Below are 18,620 nucleotides of genomic sequence, written 5' to 3'. Positions count from 1 at the left end.
TATAGAGAGCTGAAGGGCACTGCTGGCATATGATGGCCTACACAATGTTGGAAGATGAGCAATTAAATAGGCCTGAGATGGTATGTTTGATGTTGCTGGGTCCAGTGATGGTCTTGTCTGAGTGTATGTGGCAGCAAAGTTGGCATCTGGGTTTATTGCAAGCTCTGGTACCAGTGTCCGTGTTAAGTCTGCTTGCTGTATTATTGTGGGTGAGGAGTTGTTTAAGATTGGGTGGCTGTCTGTAGGCACCCAAGAGAACTGTTGTTGTCTAGGAGAGGTTATAGATCTCTGATGATGTGTTGAACTGTTTTAACTTGTTCCTTCCAGTAGCACCTTAAAGACCAACTAAGTTAGGGAGAAAGTGTTGCATAGTTTTCTAGCATATTCAGTGGGATACGTGGATTGTAGAGGGTTCTTAATTCTAAGACCCTTGGGTATAATGTCCAGGTTCTTGCATTTAGTAAGAAAGAAGATATCAGTCTGTACCTGTGCAAGTTTCTTGGTGAGGTTGATGGACTTCCATTTCATGCGGCTCAATGTGGTGCCTTCCATAGTTCCAGTTACAGATAGGTAGCCGTGTTGGTCTGCCATAGTCAAAACAAAAAAATATTCCTTCCAGTAGCACCTTAAAGACCAACTAAGTTAGCAAAACAAAAAAATATTCCTTCCAGTAGCACCTTAAATAGAACAAAAAAATATTCCTTCCAGTAGCACCAACTAACTTAGTTGGTCTTTAAGGTGCTACTGGAAGGAATATTTTTTTGTTTTGACTATGGCAGACCAACATGGCTACCTATCTGTAACTGTTTTAACTTGGGAGCTGTATGTGATTACTAGTGGTGTTCTGTTATTTTCAGTTTTTGGGTCTGTCTTTTTTTTCCTTTCAAAATTTTTTATTCATTTTATAAGACAAATAAACAGTACAAACAGAAAAACAAACAATACAAACAAATTCTTGTCTTATCCTTATTTTTTCTAAACATTGTTAGGTGAGCTTCCCCAAGTCCCCCCGATTTTCATTTTACCTCATCTTTAGCAGTTTCATATATCATAATTTCTAACCATTTTTTTTAAATCACACTTACTTTTACCATGGTCAGGGGTCCCTTTACCTTTACTTTTACCATAAAAATCTTCACATTTTATCACTAACAAATAATGCTATTTTAAAATACACTATCTTCTACTTCTAACCCTACAGCTTATATCCACTTCCAAAGCTATTCTAAGATTTAAATATTAACATATTTTTTTCAAATATTCTTTAAACTTCTTCCAATCTTCTTCCACCGTCTCTTCTCTCTGATCTCGGAGTCTCCCAGTCAGTTCAGCAAGTTCCATATAGTCCTCTTTTGGGTCTGTCTCTGGCTTTGTTGATCTGTTGTTTAACTTACCGTATTTTTCGCTCTATGGGACGCACCCGACCATAGGACGCACCTTGTTTTAGAGGGGGAGAACAGGGGAAAAAATTCTCCCCCTCTCTGCTGAGCGCACCTTCAGCGAAGCGGCAGGAGCAACGGAGCCCCTTCCAGTTCTCCTCCCGCTTGGCTGAAGGGGTGCTGCGCAGCTCTCCCTCTCTGCTGAAGCCAGGAGAGTCTTGCTCTCCCGGCTTCAGCAAAAGGAACCCGAAGCCTCCGGAGCACAGCGGGAGCTCCCACTGCGCTCCGAAGGCTCCAGGGGGCTATCCCCGAAGCCTGGAGAGCTCCAGGCAGCTATCCCTGAAGCCTGGAGAACGAGAGGGGTCGGTGCGCACCGACCCCTCTCGCTTTCCAGGCTTCAGTGAAAGCAACGCGAAGCCTCCAGAGCACGGAGGGAGCGCTCCCTCTGCGCTTCGGAGGCTTCGCGTTGCTTTCGCTGAAGCCAAGGAGCCTGCATTCGCGCTATAGGACGCACAAACATTTCCCCTTAATTTTTGGAGGGGGGAAAATGCGTCCTATAGAGCGAAAAATACGGTACTTGGTTAGCCAAAAGCCTGGCTAGACTCAGAGTTGGAAGGGACTTCAGGGCTCACCTAGTCCAATCCCCCGTAATGCAGGAATATTTTGTCCAACGTGGGGCTCAGACCCACACCCCTGAGATTAAGACCCCGGGATTAAGTCTCATGCTTTACCAACTGAGCTATCCCAGATAAGTATCATGGAACTTTGGAGTGTCAGGCATAGCCCTATTGGCTTTAGCCCAAACGTAGCAGAGTTTTCCTGCACAGCGAAGAAGCTAGTTGTGGCAGTAATGACTAGTCAGCTAGACTCAGAATAACTATTTACAGGATTTATTAAAAGGAAAAATAAAACCAGCAGAGTTTCTGCATCCAAAACAAAGCAAAATAAATCCTCTCTTTCTCTCTCTCAAAACCATACACAGCACTTCTACTCCTAACAACACCTCACCTCAAACTGAGCTAGCAATCCCTTGATAACAGAGTTGAGTGCTGGTCGTTAACCAATCAGAGTGAGTAGTTTCTAGGTCAAGCAGACCTGGGCTTTCTGCCAAGAGTAAATTGACACCAGCCTGAGTTAATTGTGCGAAGCTAGAATCTGCAAGTTTCCCACGAGAACCAATTAACAGAAACTGAACACCCCCTCACAGATTCTGCTGAACAATTAACATCAAATACACCTATGTAGGAGATCATTTTTCCAGCAAACCTAAACCCTTGCACATTCGCTTGTTCTTTATCTTTGCCAATGGTTTAGTTAACACATCTGCTACATTTTCTTCACTTGGTACATAAGTACAGGTGATTACATTGTCTTGTACACAGCAACGTACATTTTGGTATTTTACAGAGATATGTTTGGAACGCGATTTGAAACCCTCTGTTTTACTTAAGGTTATACAAGCTTGATTATCAATGTAAACTTGTACTGGTTCTCCACAATTTACATTTAAATCTGTTAACAAATGCTTGAAATAAATCACCTCGTTGCACAATTCACTCAATGCGGCGTACTCTGATTCCGTTGATGACACACTTACAACGTCTTGCTTGCGTGACCGCCAGCTGATTAAAGCTCCACCGACCATTATGACTAGTCCTGTGACAGATTTTCTATCCGGCAAATTTCCCCAGTCACTATCACAGTAGCAACTCAACATTTCATCCTCTGAAGAATTTAATTGTAACATATAGCCAATTGTCTGTTTGAGATACCTCAGAACTTGTTTTACCCCTTTCCAGGCATTTAGTGTGGGTTTTGAGACCAATCTACTTAATATGCCTACTGCGTAGCTAATATCAGGTCTGGACCACTGTGCTAGATACAATAAACTTCCAATTACAGAGTGATATACATCAGGATGTTCAAATTCAGGACTCTCATCTATATGAAGTGTTTTTATGAAACCTGGATCCATAGGCACCACTGCCCCTTTGCAATCCTGCATCCTGTATGTAGTCAGTAGTTGTTTAACTTTGTTCTGCTGACTCATTAGGCAGCTGCCATCTTGGGCCCAGCACACTTCCAACCCTAGATATGTCCTAACCGGGCCTAAGTCTTTCACTTTGAACTTACTGGACAATTGCTTGGCAAACCTTTTAGTTTGTTTTAGTTTGTTTATCTGTTTTGCAGGCATACAAAACATCATCTACATAAATCAGACAAAACTCTTGATCACTGCCTGTACCACGTACATAAACACAATTGTCAGCTGTACTCTGCTTGAAACCAAATGACACTAAGGCCTCATGGAAACATTTGTTCCAGGATCTTGCAGCCTGTTTGAGACCGTATAGAGCTTTGTTTAATTTCAACACTCTATTGGAACCTGTCTCATAACCAGGCGGTTCGGCAAGATACAGGTCTTCTGATATTGATGCATGTAAATATGCAGTCTGAATGTCAAAATGGTTTAACAGGAGTTTTCTCTTTGCTCCAAGCGTTAAAATCAGCCTTACACTGTCTCCCTTAGCAGTAGGGGGAAAAGTCTCGTCATAATCTTTTCCAGGCCTCTGAGAGTATCCTTGAGCCACTAAACGAGCTTTGTATTTGTACTCTCCTGTCACCAGAGGTTTAAGTTTGTACACCCACCTGCAGCCTACAATCTTTGCCCCCTCAGGCGCTGCTACTGGTGTAAAAACCTTGTGCTCATTCAGAGAGGACATCTCTTCCTCCATTGCCTGTTTCCAGCGCTCTGCCTCCTCTTTTGGTAACTTTAACACCTCCTGAAAACTCTTGGGTTCTGCAATTACACTAAACACATTTGCAGTATCTGGGGAAAAACGCACCGGAGGCACTCCTTTGTTTTGTCTTTTAGATCTTCTGGGAGAAAATTTTTCTTCTGACCCACTTTCCTCTTCAGAACTACGACCTCTCTTTTGTTGCTTAGCAACTGGTCTTTGGCTAACTCCACTTTCTTGAGAGCTCTTATCTGAACTTTCCTCCCCCTCAGACTCTGATTCTCTATGTTTACCTTCAGAGTCATGAAGCTCCTGGGAAGGTTCAAACCAAACCTCAGTATTGGCATGTAGTCTCTCCCAGCCACTATGTTCACAAAAACTGGCATTCCTGGAGATCACAATGCCATTTGTCCCTTCAGCAAAGCGGAAACCTTTTCCCAGCTCCTGGTAACCCACAAACACTAACTGTTTGGTCTTAGGATCTCCCTTTTTCCTCATTTGTTTCGGAATCAATACCCAGGCTTTTGATCCAAACACATGCAAACGGTCAATTTTGGGTTTTTTCTGAAACAATTTAAAGTACGGGGTTGTACCTATTGTTTGATGAAAGAGCCTATTTTGGAGATAACACGCGGTGAGCATGCTCTCCCCCCAATAAGACATGGGCAAATCAGCATCATCAAGCATGGCAAACATCATATCTTGTAAAGATCTGTTTTTTCGCTCTGCAACGCCATTCTCCTCTGGGGAAAAAGCATTCGTTTTTCTATGTCCAATGCCACGCTTTTGTAACCAATCTTTAAAGGCATTTGACATAAATTCGCCACCTCTGTCCGTCTGAATCCTTTTGAGTTTAATGGACAGAAATCTTTCCACAGATGCCACCCAGCCTTTAAACTTAGTGAACACGTCACCCTTATTCTTCATGGGGAAAACCCAGGAGTAACGCGTGGCGTCATCCACAATTGTTAGTGAAAAGCGTGATCCACCCCTGCTTACAGCAAATGGACCAATTACGTCCATGTGAACCAGCTGTAGCGGTGCCTCACTAACTCTGTCACTTCTGGGGTAAGAGACTCTGTGGGTTTTAACCTTTTTACAAACATTACAATCAAGGTACTTGTTACAACTCTTTAAATCACCCCCATCAGCCAATTCAGACATTTTTAGTACACTTTTCCAGCAAGCATGCCCCATTTTCCTATGCAATAAGTGCACACAGTTGTCATGTATAGCTTTGTTATTCACTGCAGGCTGAGATTTACTGACTACTGCTGCAACTTGAGATCCTGCTGCTTTAAGCCAAAACAAGCCTCCCTCTGACTTAGCAGTGCCTAAAATCTCACCAGCCTTCTTAATAATGCAACTGTCTCCTTCAAAATACACTTTAAACCCAGCTTTTAGCAAGCAATCTACAGACATCAGATTGCTCCTTAATGACGGCACACAAAGTACATTTTGCAGACATTCACGAAGACAAGGAACAAAAACTGCACCCCCCGAAATCACTTCGGAAGTACTTCCGTCTGCTAGAGCCACCTGGCTGCGCTGTGCTGAGTTCTTGGAAACAAACAATTCATCTGAATTCACAATGTGGCGAGATGCTCCCGAATCGACCACCCAGACCGCTTGTTTCTCATCAGCAATCTTGACCTCGCCGGTCACCAGCTGAGCCGACTGTTTTCGTTTGAAGAACTTCTTTTTCCGCTGCTGCTGCTGATCTCGTCTCTGCTCCTGCACCGGCAACTGAGACTTGACCAACTCCGGACATTGTCGTTTTAGATGCGCTGAAGACCCACATCGGAAACAACGCCTAACAGCAAACGCTGACTCCTCACTGGTACGCTGCTTTTGCTTCACCTCTGGCACGGCATGAGAACTCCTTCCAAACCGCCCACCTGTAGAAGCCTCTGCAGCCAACGACCTTTCTTGCCGCTTCTGCCATTCTTCAATCAAACGCCCAGTAACGTACCTGACTGATAAATCATGCTCCTGCATGCCTTCTAGAGACAAAATTAAATTATCCCAGCTTTCCGGGAGAGAACTCAAAATAATAGCCACCTTCTCCTGCTGGTCTAACGCACAGTCTCTTTCCTGTAGCGCTGCAAACTTTAACTGTAAACTGTGTAGGTGTTCCTGCATTGTAACCCCAGGCTGTAACATTGCTTTGTACAATGCCTTGCGAATGAACAGCTTGGAAACCGCTGTCTCACGCACATGGAGTTCTTTAAGTGCTTGCCACACACCTCTAGCTGTCTTGATTCCCCTCACATACGGCAACTGGGAATCTTCCAGCCCCAAGACAATTGTGGCCCTTGCTCTTTGGTCTTTATCGAGGTCTTCATCATCAGGCTTCACAGGAAACTTACTCACCACTTGCCAGAGACGATCCCTCTGCAGCACTGCCTGCATGCGTTCCGACCACAGCAAGTAATTGGAGTCATTCAGACGCTCAAAAGCCATCTGAACTGGTTGTGAGGCCATCTTGAGAGCGATGTCCCTGGAACCCGGAACCAGCTACTCACGACCACCGAGAGAGAGAACAGGAACCACAGCACCCAGCACTCACACGCTGCAGCTGTTGTCCTTGTGTCCGCTGCGTCACCAGCTCACCACGGTCAGGAACCAGCCAGAGTCCATCTGCTGCACCAACAGGAACAACAACTTCTGGAACTACTGGAACCAACGCCGTTGATGCTGACACCACCGCAACTCAGGCTGGCAGCACAATGCCCATAACCTCATGGAACTTTGAAGTGTCAGGCATAGCCCTATTGGCTTTAGCCCAAACGTAGCAGAGTTTTCCTGCACAGCGAAGAAGCTAGTTGTGGCAGTAATGACTAGTCAGCTAGACTCAGAATAACTATTTACAGGATTTATTAAAAGGAAAAATAAAACCAGCAGAGTTTCTGCATCCAAAACAAAGCAAAATAAATCCTCTCTTTCTCTCTCTCAAAACCATACACAGCACTTCTACTCCTAACAACACCTCACCTCAAACTGAGCTAGCAATCCCTTGATAACAGAGTTGAGTGCTGGTCGTTAACCAATCAGAGTGAGTAGTTTCTAGGTCAAGCAGACCTGGGCTTTCTGCCAAGAGTAAATTGACACCAGCCTGAGTTAATTGTGCGAAGCTAGAATCTGCAAGTTTCCCACGAGAACCAATTAACAGAAACTGAACAAAGTAACAATTGGGAGGTGTGTGCAGAGTATAAAGGTAAAGGTAAAGGTAAAGGTACCCGGGCCAGTCTTGACAGACTCTGGGGTTGTGCGCCCATCTCACTTAAGAGGCCGGGGGCCAGCGCTGTCCGGAGACACTTCCAGGTCACGTGGCCAGCGTGACAAAGCTGCATCTGGCGAGCCAGCGCAGCACACGGAAACACTGTTTACCTAGTGTACTAGTAAGCGGTCCCTATTTATCTACTTGCACTTAAGGGTGCTTTCGAACTGCTAGGTGGGCAGGAGCTGGGACCGAGCAGCGGGAGCGCACCCCGCCGTGGGGATTCGAACCACCGACCTTTCGATCGGCAAGCCCTAGGCGCTGAGGCTTTTACCCACAGCGCCACTCGCGTCCCTTTGTGCAGAGTATATCTGTATGCTAATGGATTTTTGGGGGGGTGGGGGATGGGGGGTGGGATCCGGTCTATAGGAACAATGATTAAGTAAACCTATTACACAATAATGCAGATAAATAAACCTAACTGGTTTCTGGGGAAATGGGTTTGCTTTTTTCTTTTTTTGCAATGCTTTTGGAACCGTACCTTTAGTGCTAATGTTCAACCTTTTGCTGCTTTCAACCTGATGTAACATTATTAATGCTTTTTATGGGCGTTTAGCAAATCATAAAAAATGGGATGGGGGGCAGATTTCCCAGTTTAAGGATGGGGGGTGCGGGAGAAGCCAGTTCCACGTTACGGTTTGCTAGGAAAGCGGCCGAACAACCGAACAGCCAATATTGCAAAGCATTTATATAAATCTGTGGTCTCACTGCGCTCATAATGCTGTGTTCTTGCAGTCCTGATCTGATATTGCAGAGCCACAGAGTCGGTTCAGGAAAGGGCAGGCTAAAATGCTCAAAGGCGTTGGAAACAAACTCCCTGTGAGGAGATGAGGGATTTGTTGTTTGCAGAAAGAAAGGAAAAAGGCAAGTTAGGAGCAACCTGACCGAGGTGTATTAAATGAAGCAGTGGTTGGAGAAAGTGGTTTTTCCCCCTTCTTCTTCTTTTCCTGTTTCTCACGAAACACTGAAAGCCAATTAGGTCTCAGCCAGCGAAGGGGAGCGAAGGGAAAATACTTCTTCGCACATGCGGTGCATAGGTTTAAAGAACTCTGGAGTTTTTCTGCCGCTGCCATGGGAGTCTATCTGAGAACACCTAGGGAAGGAATGGCAAGGGGGACGAGATACGAAGGTCTTGTTGGCTTCCTGGGGGAAATGAGTCGACTGCAGGCAGAAAACCTGAATGTTGGCCTAGTGAGGTGGACTTTGTCATCTCCATAAGGGATCTGAACTTTTTCTGTCTGCAGTGGCAGTTTGTTGCCAGTTTGCTGATTTATTTTCGGGGAAAGGCAGAACCCAGAAACCTGCCGTCTGTCACGCTGCTCCAGCTGCCCAATGCTGTCTCATGCCAGCTGCCCCGATACCGAAACCGTACCTTACTGAATGTCAAAGGATGGGCTTCAGATATTGGGGCAAACCCCCAAGAGGAAACAGGGGTACATGTTTTGTGGAGACCTTCAGGGACAGCTCACCCCAAGTTGGTCCTAGCTTGGCCTGAGTTCTGGTCAACTGTACGGTTGGTAGCAATGAGCGAGAGAGGGCTTTCTCTGAGGTGGCACCCAGCCTGTGGAACTCACTGCTTCAAGAGTCCAGCTCCCTCTTTATTTGCATTCTGCTGGAAATCAAACACATTATTGAAGCAAACAAAAAAACAGCTTTTGAAACTGCTGCTGCTTGTGAATGCTTTTGTTGTTGTTAACCAGCTGTCTTTGCATTTGGTTGGTTGTTTTTAGGAAAGCTTGGCTGGATCAGCCCAGTAGCCCAGCTAGTTCCAGAGTCCTGTTCTCACAGGATTGAAGCGCAACAAAAAAACTACAATGCAGGAATCGAAGTAGACTGCCTCTGCAGCTGGAGGCTCCATACAAGACTGTCAGAACTTGGCCACAGGATCAGGCCATAGGGGACTCATCCAGCCCAGCACCCTGTTGTCACAGATGTCCCAAAAGAAAACCCAGAAGCAGTAGCCGAGTGTTACATCATAGAATTGCAAAGTTGGAAGGGACCTCAAGGGTCATCTAGTCCAACCCCCTGCAATGCAGGAATCTCAGCTCAAGCATCCCACCCAACCTCTGCTTAAAAACCTCCCAAGAAGGAGAGTCCACAACCTCCCAAGGTTGACCATTCAACTGTCAAATGGCTCTTACTGCTGGAAAGTTCTTCCTGATGTTTAGTCGGGATCTCATTTCTTGTAACTTGAAGCCATGAGTTTGAGTCCTACCCTCCAGAGCAGGAGAAAACAAATTTGCTCCCTCTTTCATGTGGCAGTCCTTGAGATATCTGAAGGTGGCTCTCCTATCTCCTCTCAGTCTCCTCTTTTCCAGGCTAACCATACCCAGCTGCTTCAACCGTTCCTCATAAGGCTTGGTTTCCAGACCCTGGTTCATGTTGGTCGCTCTCCTCTGCACACCTTCCAGCTTGTCAACGTCCCTCTAGTCCAGGAACCTGGACCCATGAGGTCAGCCAGATATTCTCGTCAAACCCACAAGGGAGAATGGGCGGTTTCCTTCCTTTTTCTGTTGCCCACAAAGAAGGGTGTTTTGTTGTCTGCACAATTTTTCTGGGAACTTCCCCTCCCCTTGTCAAAAACTCCACCCTGCAATTCCAAGGTGCTTCACTCCTAATAACGCCTTCTGACTTCACACTTGCTGGACGGACTTTAAGGTTTCTTATCTCCAGGCCACAGACTTTCCATGCCCTACAAAGTGCATTGTTTCTTTTTGCATGGGAGAAGAATAAGAATAAGAAACCCACACATATTGGCAGAGCACTGGCCTAAGGGTGGCACACCTCAGTTTCCAGATTCGGAATTGGGCAGACCGTGTCATGAGCAGCCTTCTGTCATATCCTCAAGAAGGCTGAGTTGTCTTCAGATCACCAGTGGCTAGACAGATCCAAAAGGAGGTTTGCACAGTCCACAAATGCCATTCCAGCTGGCCTGCCAGTCATGAGCATGCAATATTTAGGTGGCATCTGTCTGTCTTGAGAGATGATGGAGTGCGCCTCTGGCTGCATTAGCAGCAAGGAAGTGACCTCCCCAGGGCGCAAGCCTGGGCAGTGTGCAAGGAGGTCCTGGCTGCCCAGATGGCAAGACCCCCTTCTTTTATTGGGCATGATCTTTTATTCCCCTTCCTTCCTCCCCCCCCCCCTTTTATGAAGATTACCTGCTCTGAGACCCCACAGCTAATTCTCCCCTGGCCTCCTCGCTGGCCCAAGTAGGACCAATTCAGCCAGCTAGCCCTGGGGATTATCTTATGCTTATTAGATGGATTTCCCCTAAATTGATTTTTGAACTTTGAATTTTATTGTTATTCATGTTTTTATACTGCTGTATTTTCTGCTGCTTTTACAATTGTTTTTGTAATGAGTATGGGGTTGCTCGTGTGTAAGCTGCCGCCTCTCCAGGCCAAATTGCCTTGTTAAACCCTTCTGTCTGGACAGCCCTTCTCTTCGTGGCTGCCTCAGTCGCTAGCAGAATCTGTCAGTGGGCGTTTCTTAAACCTTTTCCAACATAAAAGTTGTTTGACACCCAGTCTCCTCCTCCTCTCACTGCGCGGAAGTCTTCTGCGCAGGGAGGGCATGGGTAGCGGAGGACCTGTGCTCTCCCTGCTGGTGTCCAGTGAAGAGTCCTGGAGCCCCCTCGCCGATTCCCCCATCTGCCCCCCTTTATCCCTGGTGTTGCGCTGATTTGCTTCCCCCTCTGCTGAGCTGCGTCTCTCCCTGCTGGGCCCTTCTCCAGCATCATTTGAGAGCCTTCCCTCCGCCTCTAGCTCCGATGTCAGTTCCCTGACAGTTTTAAATTTGTTGTTAGCCGCCCTGAGCCCAGTTTTTGAACCGGGAAGGGCGGGGTATAAATAAAAAAATATTTATTTTATTTATATTCTCGGCCTGGCTGACATGGCCCAAAGCAAAGCAGAGCAAGACGTTTGGCACCAACTGGGGTTGCAGGAGTTGCCAGAAGGAGGCGGACAAGGCACCATCCAATCATCTTAGGGACTCCAGATTTGTGGAGGGCCTACTCCTGATCCTTTGCCTCCCTGCAGAGATCCCACAAGGCAGGGGAGGTTTAGGATCAGAGTTTTCCTTCTACTAGACCAAGGGTCAGCAAACTTTTTCAGCAGGGGGCCGGTCCACTGTCCCTCAGCCCTTGTGGGGGGCCGGACTATATTTTGAGGGGGGAAATGAACGAATTCCTATGCCCCACAAATAACCCAGAGATGCATTTTAAATAAAAGCACACATTCTACTCATGTAAAAACAGACTGATTCCTGGACGATCCATGGGCCGGATTGGAAGGCGATTGGGCTGGATCCGGCCCCTGGGCCTTGGGTTGCTGACCCCTGTCCTAGATGGTCTCCCTTCCCAAATGGATGAGCCCCACCTGCCCCTCGCTTCCCTCTACAGGAAGGGCAGAAACCGCCTTCTTGACCACTGGGCCCACTCTAGGTCTCGTCTTCTCTGTCCACCAGAGCCTGTCTTCACACACAGGGAAGCCCTTAACTCACCAAGGGGTTCAGACCCATCGGCGCCCCTCACCTACTTTAACTGGCCAGTCAAAACCGTTTCCAGGATCATGGCCACTGTCACCTGCTACAGCTTCCAGGAGCCACAGGTGGGAGCTGAGTGCAGGTGGGGGACCCAAGGTGGACAAACAACCCCAGGAGGAGCACAACATGTACCCTAGCGGTGGTACTGCATCTCCCCTAACACCTCATACAACCCCATATAGTTAAGGTAAAGGGATCCCTGACCATTAGGTCCAGTCATGGCCGACTCTGGGGTTGCGGCACTCATCTCGCTTTCTTGGCCGAGGGAGCCGGCGTTTGTCCACAGACAGTTTTTCTGGGTCATGTGGCCAGCAGGACTAAGCCGCTTCTGGCGAACCAGAGCAGCTCATGGAAACACTGTTTACCTTCCTGCCGGAGCAGTACCTATTTATCTACTTGCACTTTGACGTGCTTTCAAACTGCTAGGTTGGCAGGAGCAGGGACTGAACAACGGGAGCTCAACCTGTCGTGGGGATTCGAACCGCCGACCTTCTGATCAGCAAGTCCTAGGTTCTGTGGTTTAACCCACAGTGCCACCCACGTCCCTACAACCCCATATATATATGTGTGTAAATATGGATTCCTATATTGTCCACTAGGTTTCAGTTGAGGCTGGGGTCGCCCGAATGCATGTCAGCTTAGCACAGCTATGACCGGTTAATTCCTCTTCTTCCTGGTCCATTCCCTGCCTCGGATTGTGGAGGCAGAGTGTAGCCTTTGTGGCTATCCGTCGCTGACATCCTTTTTCTCCATGTTGTCACCTTCCTGACAGTACATCATGCTCCCTAATCTTAAGCCATTTCCAACATCCTTTCCCCCTGCCCCCCTCTACACAAAAGGAACTCCAGAGCCAGAAAAATATATCCCCTCAAATTCCACCCGATTTTTTTGTATTTGGGGTCCCCCACTCAATGTAACCATGGAAGGCGTAGCTGGGGAGGCGGGGTGCAGTTGCCCCCCAATCAAATAAATAAACGTCCCTGGCCCAGCAGACCTGAAGGAGCATCTCCACCCCCATTGTTCTGCCCAGACAATGAGGTCCAGCGCCGAGGGCCTTCTGGTGGTTCCCTCACTGCGAGAAGCCAAGTTACAGGGAACCAGGCAGAGGGCCTTCTCGGTAGTGGCGCCCACCCTGTGGAACACCCTCCCACCAGATGTCAAAGAGAACAACTACCAGACTTTTAGAAGACATCTGAAGGCAGCCCTCTTTAGGGAAGCTTTTAATGTTTGATGCATTACTGTATTTTAATATTTTGTTGGAAGCCGCCCAGAGTGGCTGGGGAAGCCCAGCCAGATGGGTGGGGTATAAATAAATTATTATTATTATTATTATTATTATTATTATTATTATTATTATTATTATTATTATTATTATATTTTACGGTGGGGGGCAGGCATAATGGTGGGGGGGCAGGCATAATGTTGGGGGGGGGCAGTACCAAGTTATCTGTGATGCAATTGGTCAGTTAGTTAATTGCATCACAGATAACTTGGTACTGCCCCCCCCCAACATTATGCCTGCCCCCCCACCCCACCGTAAAATTAATCCTGGCTACACCTATGAATGTAATGTATTCGAGGTAAACATTTCTCAACAAATCTGCAAGTTGAAGAGCCCACAGAGTTTGCTTCCTGAAAACTCAAAACAAGCCTAGGATTAACAGTCCTGTATCCCATTAGCTTAATTAACTGATCCCTTCCTCGGTGGCAGCGTTTCCTGAGTTTGTTTCTGGTGCTGCTGGCAGGTTTCCCACCGGGGAGGAATCTGGCTGGTCACTCTGAGGATGCTGGACTAGGCGGGCCAAGGGCCTGATCCTGCAGCCAAGCTCTTCTGATGTTCTGGTGTTTAATGGAAAGCATCGGATACAGAATATCACGATGGTTTTCCATCAGCACCACCAAACCCCACAAAAATCTATCCAGAGAAGCAGGAATGTGTTCCCTTCTTCTGACACAACACTCTCTTTGCTTTGTTTTCACACATTAATGCCCCCGCCCCAAGATATGTTGGCTTTGGTGTGCAGTAGCGAAATGCCTAAATATGGTCTGAAGCTCAACATCAAAAAAACAAAGATCATGGCCACTGGGCCCATCACCTCCTGGCAAATAGAAGGGGAAGAAATGGAGGCAGTGAGAGATTTTACTTTCTTGGGCTCCATGATCACTGCAGATGGTGACAGCAGCCACGAAATTAAAAGACGCCTGCTTCTTGGGAGAAAAGTGATGACAAACCTAGACAGCATCTTAAAAAGCAGAGACATCACCTTGCCAACAAAGGTCCGTATAGTAAAAGCTCTGGTTTTCCCAGTAGTGATGTATGGAAGTGAGAGCTGGACCATAAAGAAGGCTGATCGCCGAAGAATGGATGCTTTTGAATTCTGGTGCTGGAGGAGACTCTTGAGAGTCCCATGGACTGCAAGAAGATCAAACCTCTCCATTCTGAAGGAAATCAGCCCTGAGTGCTCACTGGAAGGACAGATCCTGAAGCTGAGGCTCCAAAACTTTGGCCACCTCATGAGAAGAGAAGACTCCTTGGAAAAGACCCTGATGTTGGGAAAGATGGAGGGCACAAGGAGAAGGGGACGACAGAGGACGAGATGGTGGGACAGTGTTCTCGAAGCTACCAGCATGAGTTTGACCAAACTGCAGGTGGCAGTGGAAGACAGGAGTGCCTGGCGTGCTCTGGTCCAGGGGGTCACGAAGAGTCGGACATGACTAAACGACTAAACAACAACAGCGAAATCCCTCACCAAGAGTTCTTTTTTCGTTCCTACGTTCTTTGGAAAGCTGGACTATAACCCACCTGCTTGACACCTGCCAGGGAGTCTGTATACTTGTATACTTGTATACGTATAACCCTTGCAACGTAGAAAGATAGCATGTCAGGGAGGTGATGAATAGGCAAGACCTCCTTTCCCTGGCATGCTAGGTCTGTCTGCATGCGGGTATAGAATTTGAACACTCCTGTATCTAAATACATATTCCTCACCCAGAAAAAGCCAACTGGAAACTTTTTTCCCTTGACACGCTACATTTCTAAATGCAGGGGGAGAGAGAGAGAGATAGATAGATAGATAGATAGATAGATAGATAGATAGATAGATGATAGATAGATAGATAGATAGATAGATAGATAGATGATAGATAGAGTGTGTGTGGTGTGGAGGTGTACTCAGTCACACCCAGGAAACTACAGCAAGTCCCCAGCCACAGGTTCCATGAAGAAAGAACTAGGCTTGTGTGTTTGTGAACCCAGACTCTTTCATTTTCCATACACCGAGCAAGTGTAACCTGCTTTTGAAATATAGTACATTCAGTTCTTCTCCTTCTCCTTTTATGATTATTTCATGATTCCCAAGAGAACCTTCATCTTGGTAGTGTGGATTCAGCCTCAGCCAGAACCACCAATTCCCCCTTGGTTGAGTTTGAACACAATATTGCTTTCAGATTGCCTCAAATCGAGCACCTCAATTACTGCGTCCAGTTCTGGGCACCACAATTTAAGAAGGATGTTGACAAGCTGGAAGGTGTGCAGAGGAGGGCAACCAACATGATCAAGGATCTGGAAACCAAGCCTGATGAGGAACGGTTGAAGGAGCTGAGTATGTTTAGCCTGGGAAAGAGGAGACTGAGAGGAGATAACCACCTTCAAATATCTCATGGGCTGCCACATGGAAGATGGAGCAAGCTTATTTTCTCCTGCTCGGATTGGTAGGACCGTAAGTCATTGCAAGAAACATCTAACTAAACATCAGGCAGGACTTTCTGACAGTGAGAGCTTTCCCACAGTGGAACGGACTCTCTCGAAAGATAGCGGACTCTCCTTCCTTGCAGGTTTTTGAGAAGAGATTGGATGGCCTTATCTGTCCTGGATGCTTGAGCTGAGATTCCTGCATTGCAGAGGGTTGGTCTGGATGACCCTCAAGGTCCCTCCCAAGTCTACAATTCTAGGATTCCTATTCTTGAACCTGGAACCTTTCTGCTACGCCACTGCCTGTACCAGCGAGTCGGGGAACCTCCCTTTAAAAACAGAGCGAAACCCTAGCCCTGACGACCCTGGGGGATAAGGCGCTCTGCCCCCTTGGGGCCTGAAACCTCCCCATTGGCAATGCAGAAAGGGACCCTTCTCCCTCCCTGCTGAGCGGAAGGGGTGGGGGAGACAGCCGCCCTCCTGCGCCAAGAGTAATTACCCCGGATTACCTAGAAAGAGAGAGGGAGGGAGGGCGAGGAGTCGAAGGGGCGGCGCAGCGGAGGGGAGGCGGGTGGTCTGCGCGGCGAAGGCTGGGGAGGGGCTGGGGGAGGGAGCCCACCAATGGGAGGAGAGGGTCCCTTCCCCGGATTCCGCCGGAGAGCCGGGCGAGGGGAGCCGCGGGTGGCGCGCCAGGCGGGCGAGAGGGGCTTGACTCGGCGCCCGGGAGATGCCTTGGCAGGCGCCGGGAGCTGTCCTTCAGCACCACCCGCCACCGCCGCCGCAGCAGCGCGCTAGCGGCAGAGGCGGCGGCCGCTCTGCGGTCCGGGCTGCTGCTCCCTCGTTTCAGCACCCGGACAGCTCCCTGGGCGCCCTCCGGCCCGGCGCGGCCCCCGACCCGCGTCTCCTGGCCCCCGGGCGGCCCTCGCCCAGCCAGCTGGTCTTCCTCTCGCTCTACCCCTTGCTCCAGAGGGCCCGCGACCCCGGCCGCCTGCCCTCCGGCTGGCACTCCCCCTGCCCCCACCAGGAGGGCGGCGCTTGGCCCGGATCGGGGCCCGGCCCCTGGGCAGCCCCCCGGCTCCTGCCGCCGCCGCCGCCGCCTCCCCCCCGCCAGCCCTGCTCGTCCGCAGCGCCGGGAAACGCAGGGCAGCGCCGGAGCGCGCCCGGGTGCCGCTGGTGCCCGCCGACGGGCGAGGAGCGGGCTCTGCCTGGGCGCTCGCCTCTGCAGGGAAAGTTGGCTCCCGGAGGCAGCCTTGGCCACAGCCGCTCCGGGAAGCAGCCGCCAGGAACCCTCGGCTCGCAGAAGGTAAAATCAGCCCTCCCCCGAAAAATCAACCCTTCCTTTGGTGTTGGTGGTATCGAAGAAGGTGGCAGCTTTGGGGGGGTGGGGGTGGATCTACGTTCTTAGCCACGCACCCAGGGGTCACGGCTGCAGGCAGTGAGGAGGGATGGGAAGCCCCCCCCCCCCAGTAAGTGAGTCCCCATCGTTATAAGTCGCTGAGCACCCCTGCCCGCCCCCATAAGACCGTAGCCAAGCTCCAAGACTCATTTGCCCCTAGACATTAAAATGCACTCATTCTCTCTCTCTCCGCATGCATGTTTATGGTGTTCAATTTTCCCCTTGCAGCCTGTGTGTTCTCTGTAACCTGGTGCCCAACTTCAAGACCCAATCCCATTTGCTCCTAAGCAATTAATATGCATGATCTTTCTCTGTCTCTCCGTCTCGCTCTGTCTCTGTCTCTCTCTCTCCATGCGTATTTATTCTGTTTAATCGCTCTGCCTCATCTGACGCTCACCTTCGATATATGCACAGGTACAGACCCTGTTTAATTCTCCCTTTGCAGCTGGTGTGCCCTGTTCAGCCAGAATCCCAACTTCAAGACCCGACCTCACTGGCCCCTAAGCAATTATTTGCAATTGTCCATATATATATATATATATATAGTCCATATATTAATGAATCGTTCCTTTGCAGCTGGCGCGTTCGGTTTCATTGCTTCCTCTGATGCGTTTTTTTTCCTTTTTAAATTGCCTTTATCCATTTTCTGTGCACCTACATATATCTGTGGGGTGGGGATGGGGGACGGACTCCCTCCGTCCTCGGGCGGTGTTGTAGCATCCTAGGAAAGAGGATCGATAGCCATGAGAGAAATAAATAAATCAAGGCACTATCCAACCCCCAAACACCAACACACAAAATTATCCCCCCATCTGTGGGAGGTCAGCCTATTTGTGTTTTTAAAGGAGGGGGGGATACTATTTGTGTTTTTTAAAACACACACACACAACACAACATACAACACCATCTCGGTGTCTCTGGCACCTGTGTGGAGACTGCTGCAGAATTTGAGGAGGGGGTTGAGAAAAGGAGGATCTCACCTCAGCGATTCCTTTCGCTGCAATCTCACTGATGTCCAAATTCTGCGTGTGCGGAGAGAGAGGGGGGCGGCGGCGGCATATTTGGGGTTTATACTACCATCCACCTCCTTCCCAGTTATTTAGTAACTGCAGAGTCCTTTCCACTCTGGAAACCCTGTCAGCATTTGTAGTAGGGTGTCGTAGCTTTTTAGTATTATTTTAAAAGTCTGCCACAGTAAGGCTTCGTTCCTTGGAAAGGAGTGCTGCGACAGGGGTCCTGTTATTTAAGCAGCTCAGGAGGAACCAGGCCAATGACCCACCGATTTGAGAAACCCGCAATTTGTGGGGTGGGGAAAACGACCCCCAGGCACTCTGTGCGCGCGCACGTGATCCATCCCATTCAGACCCGAACTTTGCCTACCAGGGATCCGTAGATGATTTCATTGATACGGAAGAAGGGGGTGAGGCCGAGGAGAGCATTTCATAGCAGGTTCCTTCTCTCTTCCTCTTCTCCCTGGGAGATGGGGAGCAGGAGAGTCTTCTATTGCAGCCCCCCCTGTATCTATGTGAGGAGAGGAGACAGGAGGCTCTCTGTCTCTGGTAGGAACCAACTCCTAGGGGCCAAGGTCAACGCC

General features: G+C 48.6%; 1 protein-coding gene across 3 annotated transcripts in view; it reads left to right on the top strand.

Annotated features, from left to right (window-relative positions):
* The window catches only part of KCNN1 (potassium calcium-activated channel subfamily N member 1), a 91,648-nt gene that overhangs the window by 23,678 nt on the left and 49,350 nt on the right, over positions 1–18,620 (top strand). Inside the window, exon 1 of one of the 3 annotated variants that reach the window (XM_028713797.2) lies at positions 16,836–16,933. The exons of the other annotated variants lie outside the window; for them this stretch is intronic. The gene's annotated coding sequence lies outside the window, so the exon portion shown is untranslated. Of the gene's footprint in view, positions 1–16,835; positions 16,934–18,620 lie in introns of those variants that run through there. 3 annotated transcript variants of the gene reach the window in all.

This window comes from Podarcis muralis, chromosome 18 (assembly GCF_964188315.1).
Source record: "Podarcis muralis chromosome 18, rPodMur119.hap1.1, whole genome shotgun sequence".
NCBI lineage: Eukaryota > Metazoa > Chordata > Lepidosauria > Squamata > Lacertidae > Podarcis > Podarcis muralis.
The sequence above is the reverse complement of the archived record's forward strand: the minus strand, read 5'-3'. Positions and strand labels throughout refer to the sequence as shown.